This window comes from Anser brachyrhynchus (genome assembly GCF_964034855.1).
Source record: "Anser brachyrhynchus genome assembly, chromosome: 1".
Taxonomy (NCBI): domain Eukaryota; kingdom Metazoa; phylum Chordata; class Aves; order Anseriformes; family Anatidae; genus Anser; species Anser brachyrhynchus.
The window spans coordinates 81740916-81764240 of NC_137694.1; the positions used below are offsets into that span (position 1 = coordinate 81740916).

At 39.5% G+C, this 23325-nt stretch overlaps 1 protein-coding gene and 1 long non-coding RNA gene across 36 annotated transcripts in view; one reads left to right on the forward strand and one right to left on the reverse strand.

Moving 5' to 3' along the window:
• Positions 1–23325, forward strand: part of NRIP1 (nuclear receptor interacting protein 1) — a 109650-nt gene that overhangs the window by 58942 nt on the left and 27383 nt on the right. For 8 of the 35 annotated variants that reach the window (XR_013955899.1, XM_080607411.1, XM_080607408.1 and 5 more), the window contains exon 3: positions 22670–22758. The exons of 26 other annotated variants lie outside the window; for them this stretch is intronic. The gene's annotated coding sequence lies outside the window, so the exon portion shown is untranslated. Of the gene's footprint in view, positions 1–13639; positions 18102–22669; positions 22759–23325 lie in introns of those variants that run through there. One more of the 35 variants, XM_080607407.1, reaches the window with a different exon arrangement.
• On the reverse strand, positions 2534–22709 carry LOC308201079. Its single transcript, XR_013956024.1, has 2 exons — positions 20353–22709; positions 2534–13648 (listed from the first exon to the last, which is right to left on the reverse strand). It is a non-coding gene; the product is annotated as an uncharacterized lncRNA (long non-coding RNA).

The following is a 23325-nucleotide window of genomic DNA, read 5'->3' on the forward strand; positions in this document are numbered from 1 at the left end:
GCTAAGTTTTTTTGGTTCTTTTTTGAAGACTGGTAATGAAGAGGGGAAGTTTCTATGCTAATGCGAAGAGTTACTACCCAGAGTGGGGCAATGTTTGTGGTGTCTGAGAGGAAAAAATGAAGGAGTAAGTGCAAGCTGTTGAATGTTTTGAAATAAACATAGTAATTCATGTCATGTAAATAAAAGCAGTTATGTGAAGGACTGGTGTTACCCAGTAGCAGGCATTCACTGTATTTAGTGGGAAGCTGTGAGAACTTGCACAATTGGTGTTTTGTTGCTGATTCTTAAATGGAGATGGTTATGATGGAGCTAGGACATAGCTTGGGATTTATCTCACCTGTTTTACAGATAGATGCCTACTCCCTGAATGGAGGGAGGGTAGGGGAGAAGACCCTGTACACATTTGGTATGCAGGAACCCTGTAGAACAGGCAGTGGGTGCCTAGGGGGTGTGTATTGTTTGACCTCCTTTAGGCACATGCTGTAGGATGAGCTCAATAGCAGAGCCTAGCTCTTTCCTGGGCAGTAAAGGAGGCTAACATGACCTGTTCAGGTACTGACACCTACACTATAAACATATTCATTTGGTCAAGTGAATTCTGGCTTGGATTCCACATCTAAGAATGGAAAGACAAGGGTGCTCTGTTATTACAGCTTGTGGTTAACTGTCAAATGCTAGCTGAGTAAAGACTTGACACCTTTTCTAAATGGAGGTTGACATCCTGAGGCCTACAGAGATCTGCCCAGGTAGGGCTAACAATGCATGCTGAAGTACTGCAAGGGCAGCTGGGGCAGCAGAAGCAAGTGTGTTCTGCTGCTTTCCTCTTGAGTTGGCAGAGTACCAGTGGTGGATTTTACTACAAGACTGGGTTCTGCAGAATCACTGGCAAGAAGTGAGTACACGTATTGTATGCCCAGCTCTGGAGCAAGAAACATCTTCAAAGAGCTGGAAGTAGCAGTCTGTTGAATTCCCCTGGTCTAACAGGGATTGATTTGTAGGTGGGTGTGCATAAATGCAACAAGTGGTCAAACTGTAAGCTCCATGGGGACGTGCTTACTACAGAGTAGGGTGTATTTGCTAGTGACAGGCTTGGTATTTACGGTAAATCACCTGGCACGTTTGGTGGAGCATGGAAAGTAAATGACCTATTTAAGCTGCTTTCTGTGTGAAAATGTAGTGGAGTACTATATTGTTAAATAGGGCCACATAAAACACAGGACTTCACATTTTGTTGATGCTAGAAACAGTAATTTGACTCCAGTTTTGGATGATAAGTAATATGCAGATGTTACTCTTCTATCGCTTGTTACTATTGAATCCATACAATGCTACTCTTATAGCTTCAGGGCTTTGAGATTATTAAGCTGCTGAACACTTAAATACATATATCTTTCTTTTACTCGCAAACTTATTTTTTCTGGGTACACAATATAATGGATGTCTCTTTGACTTTTTAAAAAATCAAAAAGTGTTTAGTATTCTGTTTCTCTGAAATGCATTCAAGTTAAAATTTTCAGGAAACTTCAGCAGAGAAATAAAATCAAAACATTTGTTTTCATTCTGGTTATATTAAAATTTAAAGCACTGGGGTAATCCTTTAAGAAAAAGGAGGGCGTCAGTTTTAGTGTTATGACTGTTATGAATGTTTTTATTAAAGTATGTTTTAAATGATAGCCTTGTTTGCAATAAAAATGAAGAGTTTCATACATAAACAGATCATTCTTAATTATTACACCTGTTTTCTTACAGAGTGCTCATTGTCTGTGTAGGCTCATTTTATAATGTATGCGTCTGGTAATGAAAATAATAATTAAATTCTTTCACAATGAAACTGTGACTGGGGGGAGGGTGGAGACTGGGAAAGCTCAAGTAATACTAGTAGCCAGATGCATATGCAGTAAAGCTGACTCCTCACCTAATGTATTTTAAAGCCTAAAGTTACATTTTAAATCGGTGGTTCTCATTTTCTAATTGGCGCTCCATGTGTGGAAACACCACTACTTTGTGTTTCTTTGTCCTGCCTCCCTCCTGCCATTGCTCCCCCCCTGCGATGTCTCTTCCCCCACACTCAGGTTTGCATTCTGATCTTCCTTCAGCCAGTAAAGAATTGCTTTTGTCCTGGAGCTGAGAGCAACCCAGGCACCAACCTGAGGTTTGTTGAAGATGCTGCTGCTGAGGAGCCTGGGGAGCTCTGTGGCTCTGTTACTCCAGAAAGCGCACAGGGTGGTGAGCCATGCTCTGTGACAAAACCCTAATGAAGTCTCTCAGTCCTGGGAAAGACAAGGGTGTAATCTAGGGTCAACTAGCAAAAACATACTGGTATGGATAAAGGTCTAGCTATTTAGGTGAGTGCATACATGATGATTGAAATGTAGGAAATAATGCAACTGTTGTCTTGCAGCATGGCTGAAAAAGTATTTGGATTAAAGATGACTTACTTTTTTTATTTCTTAATCTCCCTGTTCTTCATTTTGCCCTTGCTTGTGTTCTTACTTATTTGGGATTGTGTACTTCTTTTTTTTTTTTTTTGGGGGGGGGGGGGATATGCTTTTTTCTGAATCCTTGTTTTTTCTCCAAATCTGTTACTTTTTTTTTTCCTCTGTTGGTGCTATTTGACCTAGCAGTAATCATGAAGATTGTCTTCTTTCCTGGATATCCTTTTCATCTCTTTCAAGGCATATTCAGACAGGTCTTCTGTTGAGTTCTGCCTTGAAGTTAATAGGAGCAGCATCAAATGTTTTGAGAGCTCAGGACAAACTTCTGACACTGCCCAAGCTCAGTATAGCCCATGAAATCTGTGTTCATGCTCTCTTGCAGGCACAGATTAAAGCTGAAATAGTTTCATGGCCTTGGACTGATTGGAGATCTTGTAATCTTGTGTAACTGATGGGAGGAAAGGGATGTGGGACAGCTGGCTGGCTATAGGAGACCTGGCTGGGCATGTGGGTTTCAGTTTAGGGGATAAAGGCAACTATGGTACTGGGAAGTGTCCTTTTCAGGAGGCCTTTCAGTCATGTTTGAATCCTTGTGTGGCTTGCGTCCATTTATAAGATGTGATTTTTGGGAGGGCCAGTCTGATCCACACTTGGTGTGGATCACACTTCGTTGGTGTGGAGTCAGATTTTTCTTTTCGAGATTAATTGTTGTTTTGTTTTAATAAAATGTATGTACAACCTACTTTATTACAAAAACAAATGGTGTACAATATTAAAGACTTAAAAAATGTGCTGAAAAGATGGCACATAAGGTTAAGATTTCCCTTCCATGAAGAAAAAAAAAACAAAGTAGCTGTTTTTGAAGCTGCTGCTCTGTTATTAATTTGGAAACTAATTTTGGTCTTTCGTGAACTCATTTAAACTTTTGGCTTCAGTCACTACCTGTTATAGCTTATTCTACTACCTCTAGCATTAAATACTTCTGCCAGACTTACCTGTTTACTTGCATTTTCCGTCAGTCGCTTTATCTAACTCTGAAAACCTCTTAAATCATCTCGGAGTATCCTCTTTCCTCATGAGAAAAAAGACCCTGGATCCTTGAACCTCTTTGTTGTAAATTTCTAAGGTTGTGTATCACTTTTTTGGGTTTCGTTGACATTTGTATCCTTCTTTAGATCAAAAATGAGAACCAACAATTTTTCTTTGGCTTGCCCTGGAAAAGAAATCTGTCGGATACAGCTGTTCAACTTAAGGGAAAGAGTATAATTTAAATAATCCGAACTAATCTTCTTCCAGAGTATATATATTTTTTGAAACTTATTCAAAAATAAATAAAAAAAATCTGTTGTAGTTTGAAAAGTGAAGATGGACTTGACAAAATCCGAGTTTCATTGGAGGGTTTGCGCCTATGTTTGTCCATGGCATAAGTTTTGCTCTGTGAGATAGAACTCAGCTGAAAACTGTAACTTTGCAGTTTGATTTCTGCTTTTGTCTTTGGCCATCACACCAGAACACCATGCTCAGCTGGGCAGGAGGGTGCTGTGGACGGGTGGCCTGACACCCTACTAGACCCACGTCACTTCCCTCTCCAGGTAGCAACGTTCCTTCTCAAGGGGGCAACAGTGCACAACTTACTCTCTGTCATAGATATCATAGAAAAAAAAAAAAAGGAACATTCAGGCCAGCAGCATCCCTATTAGAAATAAATAGTTTTTTCTCTTTTTGGCACGTGAAGCCATCATATATCCATCAAGCTACATAGTGGCAAGAACTCTTTTCTGCAATGAGTAATGTCTTGAGTGTAAGTAGAAGAATCACTAAGTGAGAAGGCCACATTGAATTAAACCTTTGTGGATGTAAACAAAAAGTATTGAATCGCATTTGCTTTAAATATTTAGGTATGATTTACTGTGGAACTTTGCTTAATGCATGTGTGTTGGAGTATGATCCAATGAACTTGCTTCATCTCCAAACTTGAAATGGTGGTTACCAGTGTGGGATGATGCACAGACATTTAAGATCTAAATCATTCCTTTTACTCAGTTTTCTTTATTTTTTTATTTGCAACAGTAACGTAACTTGCTGATTTTGTCTATAAGGAAGATATTCTACTATAAATATGCAGGTAGGCTAGAACTGTGGTATGTAACATCTGAGTGAAGGGGAAAAGCCGTCTTTGGGGATGGTATCAAGTTCAGCAGGTTGTAAACCTTCAAACCTTACTTGTTAGAATTCTCTGTTTTTAAGAGTGTGGAAATGGTTCCTCCCATGCCCTTTTTTGCAACAAATTAAGGAGGGAGAGAGCAGGAACAGAGAACAAGATATGAGAGTGTAAAGGCTGTGTGCAATTGATAAAGGAGAAGAGTTCACCCACTTCTACTGTGTAATGATAGACCCAGGAACTGGTTTCAAATACATGTCTAGGTTTGTACTGTGTTTTTAGTGAACCCATACAGACCCTGTTACTCAAACTGAAACACAAACTACTCTGATAGAAGAGCTCAATTGTATAAGGACAGAAGAAAACTAATCAGAGTTTTTGGCCACTTTATGCAGGTTTTTCTTGTGGGACTTGACAGTATGGCATATATAATGCCTGTAACCTAATCAGCATTTCTGTGCTGGTGAATGACATTGTGTGACATTTGTGTCATGTTAGTGGTTGCAAGGAAGTAAGACTTTAAAAGTTGCTCACATCTAATGTTAAACAGGAAATAAATCTGCAAGCAAGGAAGCAACAGAGGAAAGTTGTTTTCTTGATGGGTGGATTAAAGGATTTAGTATGTATTCTTAACTATTATGAAAGACTAGTAAATCCTGTTTGCATGTGGGTTGGTAAATTTTTATGAGTAATTAGTCAAGTTAATTTGAGTATCCTTTTTTTTCCCACATCACTGATACTCAGGTTTTTACCATGAATTATATTTTTGCAGGATGTCTGATACAGTTCATTCTCAAGGAAATGCATTGGACAAACATTTTAAATAAGAGAATACCATCCAAGTGCCTTTGTTCTGAAAGCACATATTAATGAGCCTTCATTGTGCTTGAAATTGTGCCTTTTCAATTGTGCTCCTTAATTTCACTGCCTACCTAAGGAATGGGAAGATCTCTGTATTTCCTGTGATGTTTGCTTGTGGGTGTTTTTCTTCCTTGTGGATCTAGGTCATTAATTTGAATGTCTTGAATTCATGGACTAAATCTTGCAAGTTTTGTTCATCCCTTCATTCCCCCCTTGTAAGTAACTAGTGTTGAAGCCAGTGGACTGGTTGATTGTGGATAGATTTCTTTTGCTTAGGTTTGGTCACTGCTGGTTCTTGTACTTATTGATCTATATGCTTGTTGTAATGTTTAGTAAAACGGAGAATAAAATTCTGTAGACAAAATCATTTTTCTGTATTTTTAATTTTGAAACCTCCCAATGACTAGAAGATACATGACTGTTATTAGAAATTTTAGCCCTAATATTTCAGAATATTTGGTGTTTGTTTTTTACAGGGCAAAAATAATGTAGTGCTGTCACTTGTGTCTATGACAAAGAAAAATCTGCTAAAAGAGCTTACAATGGCCCAATTTAAATAGTCTGAACTGTGCTAAAAACAGTTCTACAGTATCCATTTTTTTTCCTTTTCTCATTTTGGAAGAATCAAAGATAAATGTCTTGCACATTAAGGAGATGAGCTATAATAAAACATATATGGATAATATGGCAGCAGTCCAAGAACATTAGTATGCACACCCTGATGTAGTTGTGGTGGCAGCTAGCAGTCACTCTTGAGCAAATGTTACTCAGTCAGCACAGAGAGCCCTCCTTGGTGAGCTGTACCTGTTTTGAGAGGAACCCCTCCACCATCCTCACTCCTGCCATGTGAGGCATTTATTGCCTGGATCGATGTGAAGCTTGTTGATTTGAAGAATTAAAGTCCAGCCGCTCTAGGGAGCAAAACTTGTTATGGAGTGTCTGGGCCACAGATGATAATGTCCACAGCTGTGTTTATAACTGCCTAAGGACTGAGCATGTGTATGTTTTAACATGGGTTTTTTTGGGAAATGCGATCACCCTGATGTAGGACTGGCCATGCTAATAGATACGCCTGTAAATGTATGTGAACTTTGCTCCATGTGACAGCTATGTGAGCACCAGCACTACTGCATGGTAACCTATACCTTTTTTTTTTTTTCAATAGAGTGGAGGCTGCCAGGTTCTCATGAAGCACAGCAATGAGAGGGCAATTCCTCTAACCCTTGTCTGCTTTCTTCCCATATCTAATTAGCCATATGGGAAGAAGACAGTAAGGGATGTCTGCAGGCCAGGCAGATTTTTCCAGTGGATTGGATGTGGTCTGCAAGTTGCAATTTGAGATTTCCAATTTGGATTACAAAATATAACTTTAGGTTTTATGAGTTTCTTGTACCCAGCTTGCTTTGAAACACATGCATATTTGTGATACTTGTTATAATCAAAGATCAGATTGTTTTTCTGTTCCTCAGAGGAAAAAGGCTTTTGGAAGATCTTAATTTCTTTTCCATGATTATCTGCTTACTCCATTTGCTTAGGGGAGGAGTAGTCTTTACTGCTTCCCTGCATTATTATATATTTCTTGCAAGTGTTCAGGCTTTTACTTTATTATCCTTTGGAGGCTCTTTCACAGAGAAATGAACCTTGATGTCAGGTGGCAGTGTCATGAATATTCCAGAGCCAAATTGCTTCTGCTCTGGAAAACCTCATAGGAAGAGAATCAAGAGAAGGAAATTTTCCATGAGGTTCTTGTCACAGACGTGTCTTGTGGGTAATGCCTGGAATCCAGGGAGTCTAGCCACAATGTAGAGCCCTCTGTGCAGGTGCCCTCTATGCAAAGATATTTTTTGGCGGTCTTAGGCTTTGGGGGCAGGGGTGGTGGTTTACTGTAACATTCAGTTTTACTCTTGTGAGCACACAAATTGGGTCCTTTATTTTTTTGCAACGGTCATGCTTTGTTTAACACTTGTTACTACTAATACCCAATGCATTGCAAGGAGGAAAGCTGCAGAGTTTTCTGTCAGTTCTCACCCATCCTGTGGCTGATCTGTTAACCATTGTAAGTTGAAACAACCTGTAAGATGACATTTGATATTTATACAACTATTTTGTAAAGGAGATAAGCTACATTTAGAGTAGTGACCAAAATATGCTACCTCCTTTGTCCTTGTGAATATTAGTTTTCAGCTTGTTTTCCCAATATTGCATCACTGCATCATCTGCTCATCCATGATTTCTCAATAGTAATTTGTGTACAGCAGGGAAGATGAAATAAGGGTACAATACTTTTCCATTTTTATGGACTTCATTTAGATTTCTAGTAGCTCAAACCGTTTTTGCAATGTTAATGCAAGATTGGAAAGCTGAAAAAATTAATTCAAGGTTGTTTTTTGTTTGAGGAAAATAATTGTTCTCACAGTATTTTCATTTAGTGAATTTGTTTTTTATGTAGCCCCATGCCTCCTGAAGAATGTGCCTCACGTCTGTTTGGCATGCAGGTGTATTGTTAGTCATCCACAAATGAATATAATTGAGAAGTGACAAAGGCCTTGTAAACGTTTTGAAAATATTGGGTGCATTTAAAAAATAAAAATAAAAATAAAAAAACTTTAGAAAGCATCATAGTTCTGATTACGTAATTGAGTCAGCCTGGAGGGGAGGGATTTGTAGATTTGTATCACTGTCAAAATATTAAAAGTTAGGGAAACTTGAATGGACTGTTTCTCATGGCAAAAAAAAAAATGGAGTTACATTTTGTGGCATGCACTGAATGCTTAAATGCATCTTCTGAAATGCGTAAGAATTTGTGTTCCATATTTTCCTAAACTAGTAGTTTCACAAGATCTGTAGTTTCAAATTTTGTCATAAGTATGAAGCTATTGTTCATTTTTATTGAGGCAATGTATTTGGCTTTAGGGATTATCTTTACTGTAAGACAATTGAGGGGACTCATTTCTAAAGGGATCTGTCTAGCCTTTCTCAGAAAGGAAGAAGATCCATAAGCATTTGAACATTAGGAAACAAAAAAGAAAAAAAAATCTAACGTGTTTCAGGCTTAGATTTGTGCAGTGAAGTAGGAGTCCCTGATTGAGTGTAAGGCAAAGCACTGGGAATCTAAATTAAGAATTCCGTAAAGTTTAAAAAACAAAACAAAAAAATAGCAAGAGAATGCATGTTAGATGTATTTCTGACACTCTTGCTAGCAGGAGAACAGAAGAGGTTTGGGTCACTGTCTGACCTAGGAATTTGTATCACTGAAGATAAAAACGAAGCGTGTTTGAGAGAAGGAAATGCAATTGGCAAGTGAATACTCAAACTCAATAACCAGGAACCACTGCTGACTCATGTTGGCTTCAGCTATTTTGCTGGACACCTGGCAACAGTATTACAGTGTGATCATTGCTGGAACTGTACAAGTATGATTCATTCTTCTGTTGGGCTTTTCTGGTTGTCAGCTTCTTACTCTCTTTTCTTAAAATAACCTGGACTACCAGTAAAAGTATGCATGTCTACCACACATGCACATACATGGAAATACAGTGTATTGTATACAAAAGATTGTTGCCTGCCAGACACATCCGGTTCTGACTTTTTGTAACTTGCTGTGTTTTCCATAATCAGTATGCTGCTTTTTACTTGGTAATGATATCTCAGATTTCCAAAGATAATAGAGTTTTAAATGAGAATATTTGAAGGTGAGCATTGGCAGTGTGATGTTTAAGTGATAATAGAGACCAATGTTTCTACTTGAAAAACAAAACATTTTTATACCCCATGTTTCTGATACTACTTTAGCTGTCAGGTGCTGACAAAATATTAATGATGGCTAATACATAATACAATAAAAAAAAGGCAAAATAAGTGCTAGTATTTCCCCTCTCAGTCCCACATCCTTAAGTATAAGATGGAAAAGTGATAGAGAAGCCTGAAGAGATCAGTTGGAGTGGTAAAAGAAAAAGGTTGGGGACCAGGGAATCTTTCTTAACTGCTTATGATATAGACAAACTAATGGATATTCGCAAATTGTGAATTATCATTGAATGGAAGTAGCTTTCTCCCCTCTACTTCCCATGCTTTTAAGTGGAAATTTAGAAAAGGTTGTATCTGGCAGAGTAGGGAGAGGAACTCGAGGACCTGATTCTCTACTGGATGCCTTCAAAGACTAAGGGTGGGAGGTGTAGCTTAGACTTTGAGATTGCTGGAGTTGAGCCTGATTTTGTATCGTGGTTATACCTTCTAGATATGGGTGGCTGCAGAGACTGAAGACTAAATTAAAACCTATGGTTAATACGGGTAGCCAAGTAGAATTATTAACAGACAAATTGATTAAGGCAACTTTAAAAGATGTTTTTCACCATTTAAAGATGTTTCTAGACATCACTTTGCTCTTAAATGCACTTAAGAAAAAAAAATCTTTGGTCTGCAGACAGCCAAAAAGCTGTGTTTGTGAATGTTAAAAATGACCTTGAGCAGAAGAACTCAAAGGTTTTTGGTGGTTTTGTACTGAATAAAATGAACTGGCACAGCAATGTGAAAAAGCTGCATGAAGTTTCATGGCCCTGATTTAACAAAATACACTTAAACACAGATATAGTCACTATTCTGTGAATGCACATGCAATTCCTGATCAGTACACAAGTTAAATACTAGAATAAACCAAACTCATGAGTGTGTGTAATGTGAACTGTTGCTCATATTCTTAGATGGGTATCTGAGATGTCTGAAGCAGGAAATGAACCCTCCCCCCGCCAAATGAACAGTGTTATCTCTGCAAGTAGTCAGCCCTGCTTTTTTTTTGAGATGCAGCCTGTGGAGAGGTGTCCCCAGACCCAGAATTGGAAGACAGTGCTTTTGGAAAAACACCTGCAGAAGATTTGTTGCCATGAATGCTCAAGTCATTGGGAGAACTGAATTAAAGCACTGGTTTTGCTAGCAAGGGGCAGAGCAGAGGGAAAACTTAAAGATGACTTGTAAAGGAAATTGCCTGGGTGTTAAATGAGACCTTGGTAGAATAAGGCTATATCCTTTCTAAGTGTAAACATTGATAATCTGTTAAGACCTTTTTTTTTCTTTCCCTGTGGATTTGGAAAGAATTGCAACTTTTGTTTCCTTCAATCTACAATATTCAGTACGTATCCTCCTTAGCTACTGCTTAAGTGTAACAGTTGTACTAGTATGCAAAAGGAAGTTAATATAGCTAACGTATTCTTATACTAGAAAAAAATATTCGTTCTATTAAGTATGTTTGAAACTAATACACTAATTATAAGGCTTCTCTACTTTCACTTCTTTACATGTTTTCCATGACTTCAGTTAAGATGGGTAGAACTTAAGTAGATGCACCTAGCACTTCATAATTGTGTTCATGTGCATTTTCACATGCACTCAGTTTTTCTTTAACTGTTCTAAGATTTGTCTATATTATTTCTGTACTGAGTTTGTATCTGGTGATGTTTCCATTTTCATGACAGCGCACCTATTTTTACTGTGTTAGTACTACTTAATAGTACTAGCACTATAAAGACTAATTTATCAAAATTCCTCTTTATTCAGGTTACTTAAAATAAGTAGCCCCACTTACCTGATTTGCACTTTAAAAAAAATTGTCACTGTTTTTACACCACAGCTCACAAAGAAAATTAGAATCATAATTTACAACTTCTGTCTCTAGAAGACTCTCATGTGCAGTGCTAGACCTTGGGCTACTTCTGATATTGCTAGGAACACAGGTCATAACGTTGTGTGCCATGGCCACAGGACAATTTTACAACTGTTACTTGTTAATACTGGTACCAATGAAGCATATCTGTGTTTGCTTGCAAGAGATTTTTTTTTAATCAGTAGCGTCTCTGTGTTAGCAGATACGGTTTTATTAAATTAGGCGGTCCAGGTGCGAAAAGAACAGATTATATTAAACTCTGCCATCTTTGTTTTCTTTTTAACTTACTTTATTTGCTGCATTGAGCTACAGTGTGTATAAAATAACTGCCCTATGCTTAAAGTATAGCCAGAATCAGCATTTAGAAAATGGTACAATTAAGGCTGCATGGACAACCTGTACTTGGACTGGTTGTAACGTGCTGGTCTTGTCCATTACTGGGTTTGCGTGCGTTTGTGTAAGCATGTCTGTGTAAGGCGCCAAGTGGATAGTGTTACTTCTGAGAACAGTGTGCCTTGGTGCAGTTGCTGGCCATGAGAAATTGTAGTCCCAAAGACCATATTTATCAGAAGGTTAGAAATGAATACTGTCCACCTTCATAGATGGTATGATGCCGTGATGGCTGTATTCTTTGCGTATGGGCATACAGATTGCTGCTGTAACTTCTGGGTTGTGGTTAGATGCTGTGTAAACCACTGCCTTCTGTGTGAAGTTCTTAAGGTGGTCTGAGTTGGAAAGTGTTTGCTGGAATGTTGTAGCCCTGGAAGAAAGCTGGTGATTTGTATTTGGGGGCTTTGGCAGGGCCACACAATGTGTCCCATGCTTGGCAGTAACTACTACCTGGCTTGAAAGCTTTCATTGCACCTTTTAATCGCCCTGTTCAGCTGGAACATTGCAACGTGAGTTCTTTGTTTTTGTTTTGGGAGTTTTCACAATTCCTGATGTTTGGAGAACCTGTAATATATTTTTGTTTTGCTACATGTTTGGAGAAAAAATTAAGAAACCACTGATGTTTCATGTTCAGTTGTGCATACCATGAAAGTACTTCTCAGTATTTTCTGCTAGACTGACGTGTAATATAAACTACTTAAGTTGGGTCTCACCTAATCCCTTTTCCTGGTAACTCTGGCGTAAACTAGAAAGTTTTCTAGGAAACACAGTGTAGGACCCATTACTTCAAAAAAAGTGTGTAATAGGCCAACAGACAAAACTTTTTTTAAACCACAATTGGCTGCCTGTCTGGTGTTTTGTTATTCAAGGGACACAAAAAGAACACATTTGTGCAGAACAATCAATGAACCACATGCATGGATCTGATCAATCTCCGTTTGCCAGAGTCCCAAAATGGATGAGAAGACATTCTTGGTTGTGTGCCATTCCCATATGGCTGCGAACCAGAGCCGGTCTGGGACCTTCCTGGGAGGCAAACCTTGAGAGCATTCTGAATAATGGCAGAGGTTATTCTGACATCCAGGCGCTGCAGGAACACCGTGGCCCTCTGTCCAAGCATAATAAACACGTTAGAAGCCTTGGCGAGTCTGTGGGAAGGCCTATGTGTATTGTACAAGTTCCTCCTCTACCAATATAAAAGGTGCTCTCACTAGTGTTACTTGAAATCTAGCACGTAACATTGTTAGTTGTTTAACAAGGAGGATATTTTGTGAGAAAAGCCACGACTCTTGGGAATGACGAAGTGAGTCTGTTTTAGTGGTAGGTGGAGGATAGTGTCATAACAGTTGTGACATAACTGCCAAAGCTGTGTCCTTCTTCAGTAAACTTAAATGTGTTTTGCTCTTGTCTGGGAGGGAGTACATAGTACTTTAAAGACCCTCTATACAAAACCAGACTGACTTAAGCCGTTAATGTTCAACCAGAAAAGAACTAGAACACCCTCTGCTGGTGTGAATGGCTCTGTTTTCCTCTTCTCCACAAGGACTTGTATGGCGTATATCCTAGAAATAGTAAAAGATGGTTCTCAAGTGTGATAACTTATCTTGATTAAGCTGAGATTATTTTACCCCATTTGTATTTTTTTGCATGCAGAAATTTGATAGTTTGAATAATACCACCACTAAAACAGACATGAAGATAAGGTGGTGATGGTCTTTCTTTACTTTTGTACGTGGGAATCCGTATTATTTCCTCAGTAGGAGTACAAAAAGTTGTTATTCATTGGGAAATTCTTTCGTTCTGAAATTGGAGGTTGTGTGTGCAAGTATGCTTCTGAAGAAAGTGGCTATGTCTTAAATATGTTGATAGTTGCGTTTGCATGATGCTGCCACATCCATTGGGTAAATCTGTGGTTTCATAGAGTAACCATGTGCGCCTTGGGCCTTTCCTACTGGTTATCTCTGTGCATTCACTCAAGTTTTTAGAAAACCTCTGTGTCACTTGTCAGATGATGAGCAGTCAAGAGCAGAGAGGCTGGCTGTCTTTATTTCAGTTCCCCAGTACGTGCGCTCATGCTCTGAAACTCCTGGTAGGCCTGTTGCATGTTAATATCCTCTTCTCTCCTTCCTTCCCGACTCGGGATGACTGAGAAGGAAATAACAGGGTCAGATGAGGAGTGGACGCTTCTTAATTTCTCCTCATAAAGCATGTCTGGTGCATGCCAAAGCAGTCCTTCTCATGTTCTTGACCCTCCTCCTCTTACGTGCCTCACCAGACTCACAACCTGTTGAGATGGGTGCTGCCTGGTCACTGAGGAAACCCTTGGCCCCCAGCAGGTACAGACAGGGGTCCTGGGGCCCTGAGGAGCTGAGCATCCCTCTGTCCACCTGTGTCACTGGGAGCAGCCTGAGCCAGGGTACGGCACCGCAGTGCTCCCGGACTGCACAGCCGCGTGGGGAAGGGCACTGTGCTGGGGGAGGAGAGGGATGGCCATTGCTATGCAGGGAGCCTGCTCTGTATTAATAACAGCACCCTTTCCAGTAAATGGTTGCTTACATAATTTTGTTACGAAAGAATGCTGCAGGTTGAACCGTGTTCATCTCTGCTGCTTATGAAAGTGTCCCTTCAGCGCGCCTGCGATACGCTGCCTGCTGCAGGAGAAGGGTTAAGAGCAGACAACATCCTGTCAAAGACCTTGTTTTTAATTTTGCCTCTCACACGGGCACAGATCCGGCTAAGAGCAGCCCAGATTAGTTCGGAAAACCTTTGAAGAGATTTAAGATGTCCTTCAGCCAGTTTGAAGGTTTTTGTCTTGCAAATCCAGTACAAGGGCGCCTGCAGGCATCTCGACCCTTGCTGTGCTGCTGATGCAGCTCAAGGTCATGCTAACCCGCCCTGTGACATTCAACAACAGCAAAAAAATTATGCAGTGAAACTGCTTCAGCATTCAGCCAACCAACAACTTCCTCAGCTCCTCACTAAAGGAAGAAGTGTGTATTTTTTTTTCTTTTTTTTTTTTTTGGCTTCGCAGATTTTTGCTGCAGGAAATAATCCAGGATTTCTGGTGTGTGTGATGACAAGGTCATTTCTTAATTAGAACACATGTAAAGAACAAAGCTAAATGGCTTCAAAACAGCTTTGTAGTTGATGGAGAGGATTTAAATTATTTAAAGAGATAGTCACCCAAGTATGATGGAAACTGAATTCTAAACACATTAACTCTTTCAGTACGCTGCAGTTTCCATATGCTACTCAAAAGAAAATGTCAAACTTGATGAGCAATATTGCAACTGCTGTTAAATGAACATTTTTACATCCATTTATAGTTGGGACTGTATTATGCATTTTCTTATCTGAGTTATGAAAGCTAGGTATTTATTTATTTACAGTGAAATATTCTGTGCTGGCTAGAGATCAAGAGATAGCCATAGGAAATTGCTTCCAAGACACGAGTGACTTAATTTCTACCATATTTCATATTTTAGTGAATGTATTATCATAAATGTGTGTGTGTGAATTACAGTGCAAGCATGCACATATTGTTTCAGAAGTGCTGCGGGAAGAAATTTGGACTATTATAAAGGCGGATTTGAGATAAAGGAATGGAGCTTGAAAGGAGAGAATTGGCAATATAAATGGCAACTTCACTTAGTTTTAAAGTACTGTGAGCTGTCTGGAAAACCTAATTGTAGGAGGGATCTCGGAATCTGAATTGTGTTCCCCAGGTTTGTCTGTGTGTCTTGAAGCACTGAAGTGCAGAGGCATTGGTTCAACAGTCTGAGACGTGGTTTGGGGTGGCTGTGTGTGTGACCTGTCCATCCTTTTAATCCGGTCTCCTATATTTCCTCCCCCGATCTGATTTTTGGGCTTCCTGTGCTGTGAATTCCCTGTGACCGAACAGGTGCCCACACCTCCGCGGTCACCTCATGCGTGCGGAACCCCGTGAGCCACCGTCCAGCTTGCCCGGGTAGCGCTGCTGCTCCCGCTGGCAGCACATCCCGATGGCACCTGCTGTGCTGGCAGCCTCCGGAGGGGAAGCGCGACCTGCCCTGCTCTGCTCTGCCCTGCCCTGCCCTGTTGTGCTCTGCAGAACCTGGCTTTTGTCACTAGCGCACAGCAACAGCAGCAGAGGCACTGGGTAGGGGCTCTGCTAGCCAACTTAGAAGACGGGCTGTGCGTGCGCTCAGAGATGCCACTGCATGGTGCATCGGGGAATTGAAACGTGGAGGAATAAGTCTTCCTTCTGCAGTCAGAAGTTAAGCACTGAAATCTCCCAGCCGAGTGTTTCATGTGTAAATGACATAGATTATACTGAGAATGTATGAAAATCTCTTGTTGTTTTTTCTGTTTATGGTTTTTAGGCTTTCTATTTTTTTTTTCCTGGGTGAATCTTGTTCAGCTGGAACAGGAGGTGCAGCAAATGTCAAATGTCAGGCTGAAATGGAGTATGCTTACTACAGACAGATTGTGCTGGCTCCCAGAACCTCCTTGTGAGAAAGGAGGAAACTGCATTTGCCAGGACAGGGAGGAAAGAGCAGGCACTACAACTTCTTTCCCCTTTAGGCTGCTTTTCTTCCCTTCCCTGCGCTGTCTGTCTCAGATGAGGCTTGTGAGGAGAAAAGGGTGGAGGAAAACAGGTTCCACACAAGAAAAATGGATAGGACAAAGCGGATCTGCTGTGCGAAATTTGTATGCTCTTGCCCTTGCCTGGGGTGTGCTGTGCCCTTAATATTATGGAAGACCTAAGCTCACCTGCTAGTAATTCCTAATTTACTGTCCTAATTCATCGATTTGTTATCACTAATTGTACTTCATTTACTTCTGTGTAGTTTCCAGTACCTAAAGGGTTGAAAGGTTGCTGTAATTGGCACCCGCAGCTGCTCTTTCTTTTGACAGGGGATAATTTTGCAGCCTATGCTTTGTGTGACAGCTGCCTAATTGGGCATTCTCCCCTTGTAGCAAGCCTGCCTCCTCCAGCCTCCCTGCTGACAAATGGTGGTGGATTATAGATGAGGACACGCTGACCCATTCGACCTTGCTGAGACAGCGGGGAGGGGCCTCCTGCTACTTGAGGGAAGCTTTGGGTCATTTAAAGGACAAGGTCATGAGCCAGGTGGGGAAATGACATGATATCACATGACAATAGCCTGGTGACACGGTCAGCATGTCAAGGGCAAACTCATCAGTATTGATTATGCTGCTTTTTTATGGTGTCTCCATGAAGCCACTGATATTTCAAAACTATTTTGCTAATTTATTCTAGGTGAAGTGCCAAATGCTATTTTCAGGGTTATTTTTAGTAGTATTTGTACAGTTTTTTCTTCTAAGTACAGATCACATACAAAAGCAGCGTTATTAAAACCCTGTCAATAATAATTTACAGGGTTTGTCTTGATGGTTTTGGCAAAATGTACATCTGCAAGGACTATGAGGAAAATACCAGGAAGGGTGAAAATCCCTGCTTTTAAATTTCAGTATTTCACTTTTCTTTCCTACTTGAAAAGGCACGCCTATGAACCTTTATGAAAACGTGTATCCGCATACGTATGGCTGACTCAAATGTGGGGAAACTCTTTAAATAAAAAGAGCCAAAGAGAAAAGTTAAATATAAATCGTGTGTTTAAAGAAAAACTCTTCCATTAGCTCAGGGGTGATACAGTGAAGATAGTCCTGCCTATTTTAAGTAGCAATACAGTATCCAGCTATGCCAGCCAATAAAAACCTGCTAAGTGGGTTTTAGAAAATATGTTGTGAATACAAGTGACAATATTTTGAGAGCATCTCCATGTTGCATTTCTATGCTAATAAACTTCAAGGTAAACGAACAGCTTGTTTGACATTTGCTATGTTAGACAATAATAAAATGCTTTCTTCTGGAGTAATTAGACTTGATAGATTGATTATGCAGAGAGGTAGATAAAAACAGTCAAAAAGAAAACTCTCTTGAAGCAAGTTACTACCCATTTCTGAACGCTAATTGGATCACTCAGCTGTAGCCTCTGCCTAGCAGTCTTTGTTGCACACGCACCCACACGTGTGCACAAACACACAGGCACGTCCAGACACACGCAGCAGAAGCAGAGTTTCTGAAACAGCCTGTTAAGTACAGAGGGGAGTGTTCACCTCAGCATGCAGTTCGCGTTTCTGTGAAATCTGATTTGGTGTTGGATGCTGTTGTGTCTGAATCTCGTCAGTTCACCAGGATGTAATTTTACTCCCCTGAGGTAAAAAGCCGTCAGTGGTAAAGTGTGATAAATTAGTTCACTCAAGTAGACGTGTGTGTGTGTGCGTGTGTGTGCGTGTGTTTAATTCTGACCTTGCCGTGCATGTGTTTAGCTACTCTCGGTGCCTGTGTCAAGCTTGGTGGAGGTTTAATCCTGTGCCCTTGTACACGTATGCTTGATTAGTAGTTGTGGTTATCTCAGCAGAAGACATTCCGCCCTCCTCCTTGTATTGGTCGGGACCCGGGCATTGGGGAGTCAAGTCGAAGGAGAAAGAAAAGATTTTTGCATTAGTATTCTATGAAAGCCTTACTGTCTGCAGAACAAATTGATTGCTACAGTGTACCTGTGCTTGGCACCACTGCTGTGAAAGAAAGGTATGGTTGTAATCTGTTTTATTGTATTACATATTGTGACACTCCAGGAATGTTTAACATTCAGCTCTTCTGTGGCACATGCTAGAAGTCTAAGTAAAGAAAAATACGTGAATGAATGAAAAGTATGTGAGCCTGTCATATCTGCAGCTTTGTTTACTACAGTGAACTAAGTAGCCCCTGCTAATGAGACAAATATGTTGCGTATGCCAATGGCAACATAAGGAGATAGGTAACAGAATTCTCTGTTATATTCAGTTTCTCACATCTGTGTCAGTGGTTGCTACGTACTTATACAGATAAAATTCCGGTCAATATTGTAAGTGTGATTTTTTTTGAGCTTTTAGTAAGATGATAAATGGGAGATACTTATATTTGAACATTGATGTGTTTGTCTCTTTAAATGAAAATGTCTTTTTTTCCCAGTTTTTGATCTGCTGCACTGGTCTTGCATGGAGGGGTATGTGAGGGAATGTGTAAAGGTAGGGAAATCTTAGACATGCTATTAACGATAAACAGGACAAGAACAAAGCTGAGAAGTCTTTACAGTATTTCAGCCTTCAGTCCTTCTTCCTCCAACCATGTAAATACACACCCATTTTTTAAAGAGAAAGCTAGCGCTCTTCATTTTCTCAACTCTGTTGCAGACTTTACACAGTTGATTCTCTGGTTTTATAGATGCTCTGCTGATCTCGGTTGTGTGTTTGTGAAGTATGAAGTGCTCCTTTAATAAGATTCAGGCTGTTTCACAGAGAGCTGTGAGTAGTGCTTCATTCTTGGCATCCCTGAAGTTGTGTTTGTGATTATTTGGATGTTAGCTTGTGGTCATTCCAAAACATCTGAAGTGTCTGCTCTTGTCATGTAGACATTTCCAACTAATTAAGTTTAGGACAGGTGGCAGACTTGTCCTAGACATTTAAATCTGGATGCAAACCTAATCGAATAACTTGAAGAGGAAATGAAAATCCACCTTTCCAAGTGTGTTATCATTATACACGAGCCACAGATGTATCTGAAATCTTCTCTCTGCACATTGTCTGGGCAGGTGACAAGTAAATGGCTTGCTTTAAGGAAATGAAGGATTTAGGAAGCAATGTATGCTGAAGAGCAGTCATGCACTATAATAGTTACTTCCGTCATACGGCCTTGCAGACTTACGATTAACACTTTATAGATGTGCGGTATATTTATGAGTGTAAGCTCGAGCTTACATTTTACACCTTGTGAAGGGTATGAATACAATCTTATGCATGTAAGTTGTTTACCATCTAGATAGCTAGTTTACCATCCTCTGATAGCTAAGAAAATTTCTGAAAACCCCAGATGCTGTGTTGTGATTGTTTGTACTCAAATGATGACTAATTTCATTAAAACGAATTAATCAAAACTTACTTAAAGCAAATGTTTTGTTAGTGAGCTTTTCTTCTCTCCTGGAATTCTTTTGGAAAATTGTATAAACACATGTTGTAACATTTAGGGAAAAAAAAAAGTCGATTTAAAAAAAAAAAGTTGCACAATTTACAGAGCAGTTCACAAGATAAAAGGAATTGGCCATATTTAACAAGGTATTGAAAGTTAATTGCAGTGCTAACGCAGAAACGGTTAAATTGCATCTTAAATTCTGTATTGATATTTGTAGACTTTAACTGGTTAGTGGAAGGTTCTGAGCTCTAAAGAAGATGCTAAATAAATACAAGGCAATACTGCATTTCAATGCAATTAACTTTTGTTCATAAATAATTCAACCTGTGACTTTAAATAAATGATTAGAGGAAAGGAAAATGACATGCGATTAAATCCAAGTCCTTGAAAACATTTTAACAGTCAGGATTGCTCTGACTGCTTTAAGACTTCTTGTAACTCTTTTTTTTGTAGTAGTAGTAAATCCAGTTTTGGGAGTTGTGGTTTTACTCCCTCCCACCCCCCCCCCCAGTCATTAGTGTATCAACAGAGATATGAGGTAGGCTCCTGAGCTCACAGTTAAGAGGAAAGATGTGCGTGCTTTTGGTATCTTAGTTTTGCTAGTGCCATGGAATATGTCAGCATGGATAGCATGTGATTTTTCTGGGTTTGTTCTTTTAAATGGAAAGTAGAAGGCTGTCTGCAGAATTAAAACTTGTACTGCCAGCTTTACTGAATCAGCATGCCTGAAAACACTAAAATCTGCACGATGGTTTCTGACTAAAACTTGTACTGGAGTGGACTGTTCTATTAGAAAGAACATATAAAATGTTTGAAAAACAGTCTTACTTACAATGGAGGCAGGCAGTTGATTCCACCATTGGTTAACTGTGTAGCAAAGTCTTTCCTCTGGAGGTATTTAATCAAGTATTAAGCTGGAGTTGATGCTTGAACACATCATCAAGTTGGGCAGATTTTAGAAGAGAATTCTAGTTTAGTCGCTTTTTGAAAGGTAGTTGTGCTCTCCTTGAGGCTGTGAAATGCCTGTCCCCCATTGCCACCCCCTGTCCTTCTGTTATCATGCTTTAGCACGGTAAAGAAAAGGAAGTTGAGGTGTTGCATAACTTTTCTAAGTAAACAGATTTTGTGTGCAGATATTGAAGGTAGTCTTAACTCAGTAAGTGCTGTAGCTACCAGATTCCTCTTAATGCTAAAGGCAGTTGTGTAATTAATGGCCTTGTGTACTGAACTGAGACTGCTGCTAAACCTCCTAAGGGAATTATTTTGTCTATCATATTGGTTAACTTTCCCTGAAAATTAAGTGTTGCTGATACTCTGTCATGGTGATGGGGGAGGATTTTTCAAGGCCTGATGAAATAAACTCCAGCATTGTTTTTCCTGACTACTGGACAGAGCATCCGCAGCAGCAGAATCAGTTTGAATGATTGAAGTGTAACCATTAATAAAAGCATGATCAGGGTTACTTGCAGGGGCAAGTGTGGTAAGATAAGGAAGTGCAAAACTGCACTTAAAAAAAAAAAGTGTTTTTTTAAGATGTTCTCGTTGTATAGTCATAGACAGAATTGAGACTTGTTTCTGGCAGTAGCATGAATGCCCTGTTGCTATCATGGTAAATGATTTAGAACAGGCAAGATTAATAATCCTCTTCTTTGTTAAATCTATTCTATTGAAGCCATTTGGAAACCTTGGAGCTTATTAAAAGTTCCAACCATCTTTTTTCTTTTCTAACTTTTTTTTATGGATCTTTGCTTCTATAACATCAACCTTAGGTGGCACTGCCTATTAGCAGTTAGGGTTTGAAATACCGCTACTCCTCCCAAACTTGCATTTTTTGCGAAGCTGATGGCAGTTAGTTGATGTATTTTCTCACCCTCTGGGAAAGGGTTAAGTATGGCAGGTATCTGCAAGTTCTACAAATGAATAACCACAGTAACTAAGTTTTTTAGTAGGCTTGGTCAATTTGGAAACTTCTGATTTGAATACAACTCTAAGATCAATTTAAAATGTTTGTCCTTTGAAACCAGTCTTGCCAGCTCCAAAGCTGGAATTTGAGCTTCTAAGAACTCAAAAGGAAACATGTTCATGTTTATTTTTGAGAGGTGAATATACTTCCTATCCTTTTGGCTCTGTTTAAATGGGAGGCAAACACATTTCTGCAGGCTTAGTTCTAGTTACTGATGCAACATTCACAGGATCATCTCGGTCAAACATGGCAGAATTCAGGGTTCCAGGACCTGGACACCACTGAGCAGTTCAGCAGCTCTCAGAAAAGCCACCTATGTGAATTCACTTTTGCTCCTTCAGCTTCACTCACCTTTCCTTTGTAGCTCCGCTTTGAGCATGGACTACTTGAGTTCTGTTTATCCATTTGTGTATGTGTGGATGAATTCACAAACTGTGTCTAATCCATCCCAGCAATCCAAAGCTGAATGTATTGCAGCTGAATTAGACCACTAAAAAGCAGACTTTGACGGCTTTCTAAAGCAAGGAAATAAAAATGGATCTATTCTGAAAGGAAGTGCTTAAGTATGTATATACACATCTATACATACTTTTTATCCAGAAGCAAGGACCTTTCAAAATGGACTTCATTGTTCTTGGGTAGGAAAGAGGCTGAAAGTGGACAGTGGATGAGAAGATCCACTGCTGCAAAACTCTCTGCTGTGCAGTGGTCCTTCCAGCTCCAATAAACTCAATAGGCTCTGGCCAGCTCATTAGGACTGTTTCAGCATGGCAGATCAGCTAGAAAGAGTAAAAAAATAAATAAATAAAATGGTGAAATGCGTGTTATTTGTAAGGTATTCTGTTTTTTACAAAAACAGAATAACACTTTTCTTGCAATTTTAATAGTGCCCAATAGCCTCCAACATGGCTTAGCCGCATACAGTGCACATGATCGGGGTCTGGGTGAACAACAATGGAGAGAAATTACTATGATCAGTGTGCAATGAGCAGCAGCAATCTAATATTGGATACTTAGGTGTCAGATTGAAATAGGTCTTTGGTAGCTGAAATACTTCATCATTTTTATTATTATTATTATTTGTTTGTGTTTTTTTATGATCTCACTACATGTATAAATAACATGGAATTGAATTTCTTTAGTTCACGAAAGTCTTTAAATAGCTTGAGATTTTCTTCTTTTCCAGACTCATGTAGTGGATGGATAGCTTATGAAAACTTGTTCTACAGTTAGGATGCTTCTTACTATCTGCAGCTTGGTGGTGGAGTATACCAGGTTTGTTTTTATTATGGAGTTTTTAAATTGTGGTTGTATGTTTCATTAAGGAAAAACAAGCTGCTCAGGATGTTCAGCTTCAGACACTTTCTTCTTCTCAGCTGTTTTACCTGTGACTATTATTTGGAGAATTTTTTCATTTCATGGAAGGGTAGTTCAGATGCACGTTTCGTGTAATTTGTAAGTATGGACTCTTACACAGTTAAAGCTGACAGTACAGACAATGGAGGAAAAAGTCTTTTATCAACAGTCTTGTGCTTCTAAGAGCATTTCTTGTGTTCTGCAAGGCTTATGAAGTCACTATGTCAAAAGGTTTTGTAGCGTTCAGCTAGTCATGGAGTGCAAACCAATTCGGAGTTAAAAATGGCTGGATGAGCTTTACTATGCAAAAATTAAACTCATAATCAAATCTGCTAGTCAAAGAGAAATGTTTAACGAGCAGTTTTAGTGGCACTGCTTGGAGCAACAAAAAATGTTACTTGAATATCTCCATGAAATAGTCTGGTTTTTGGATGTGCAAAGCTGTTGTAAATACTATTAGTTTTCTCGTGATTGATAACTGTGAGG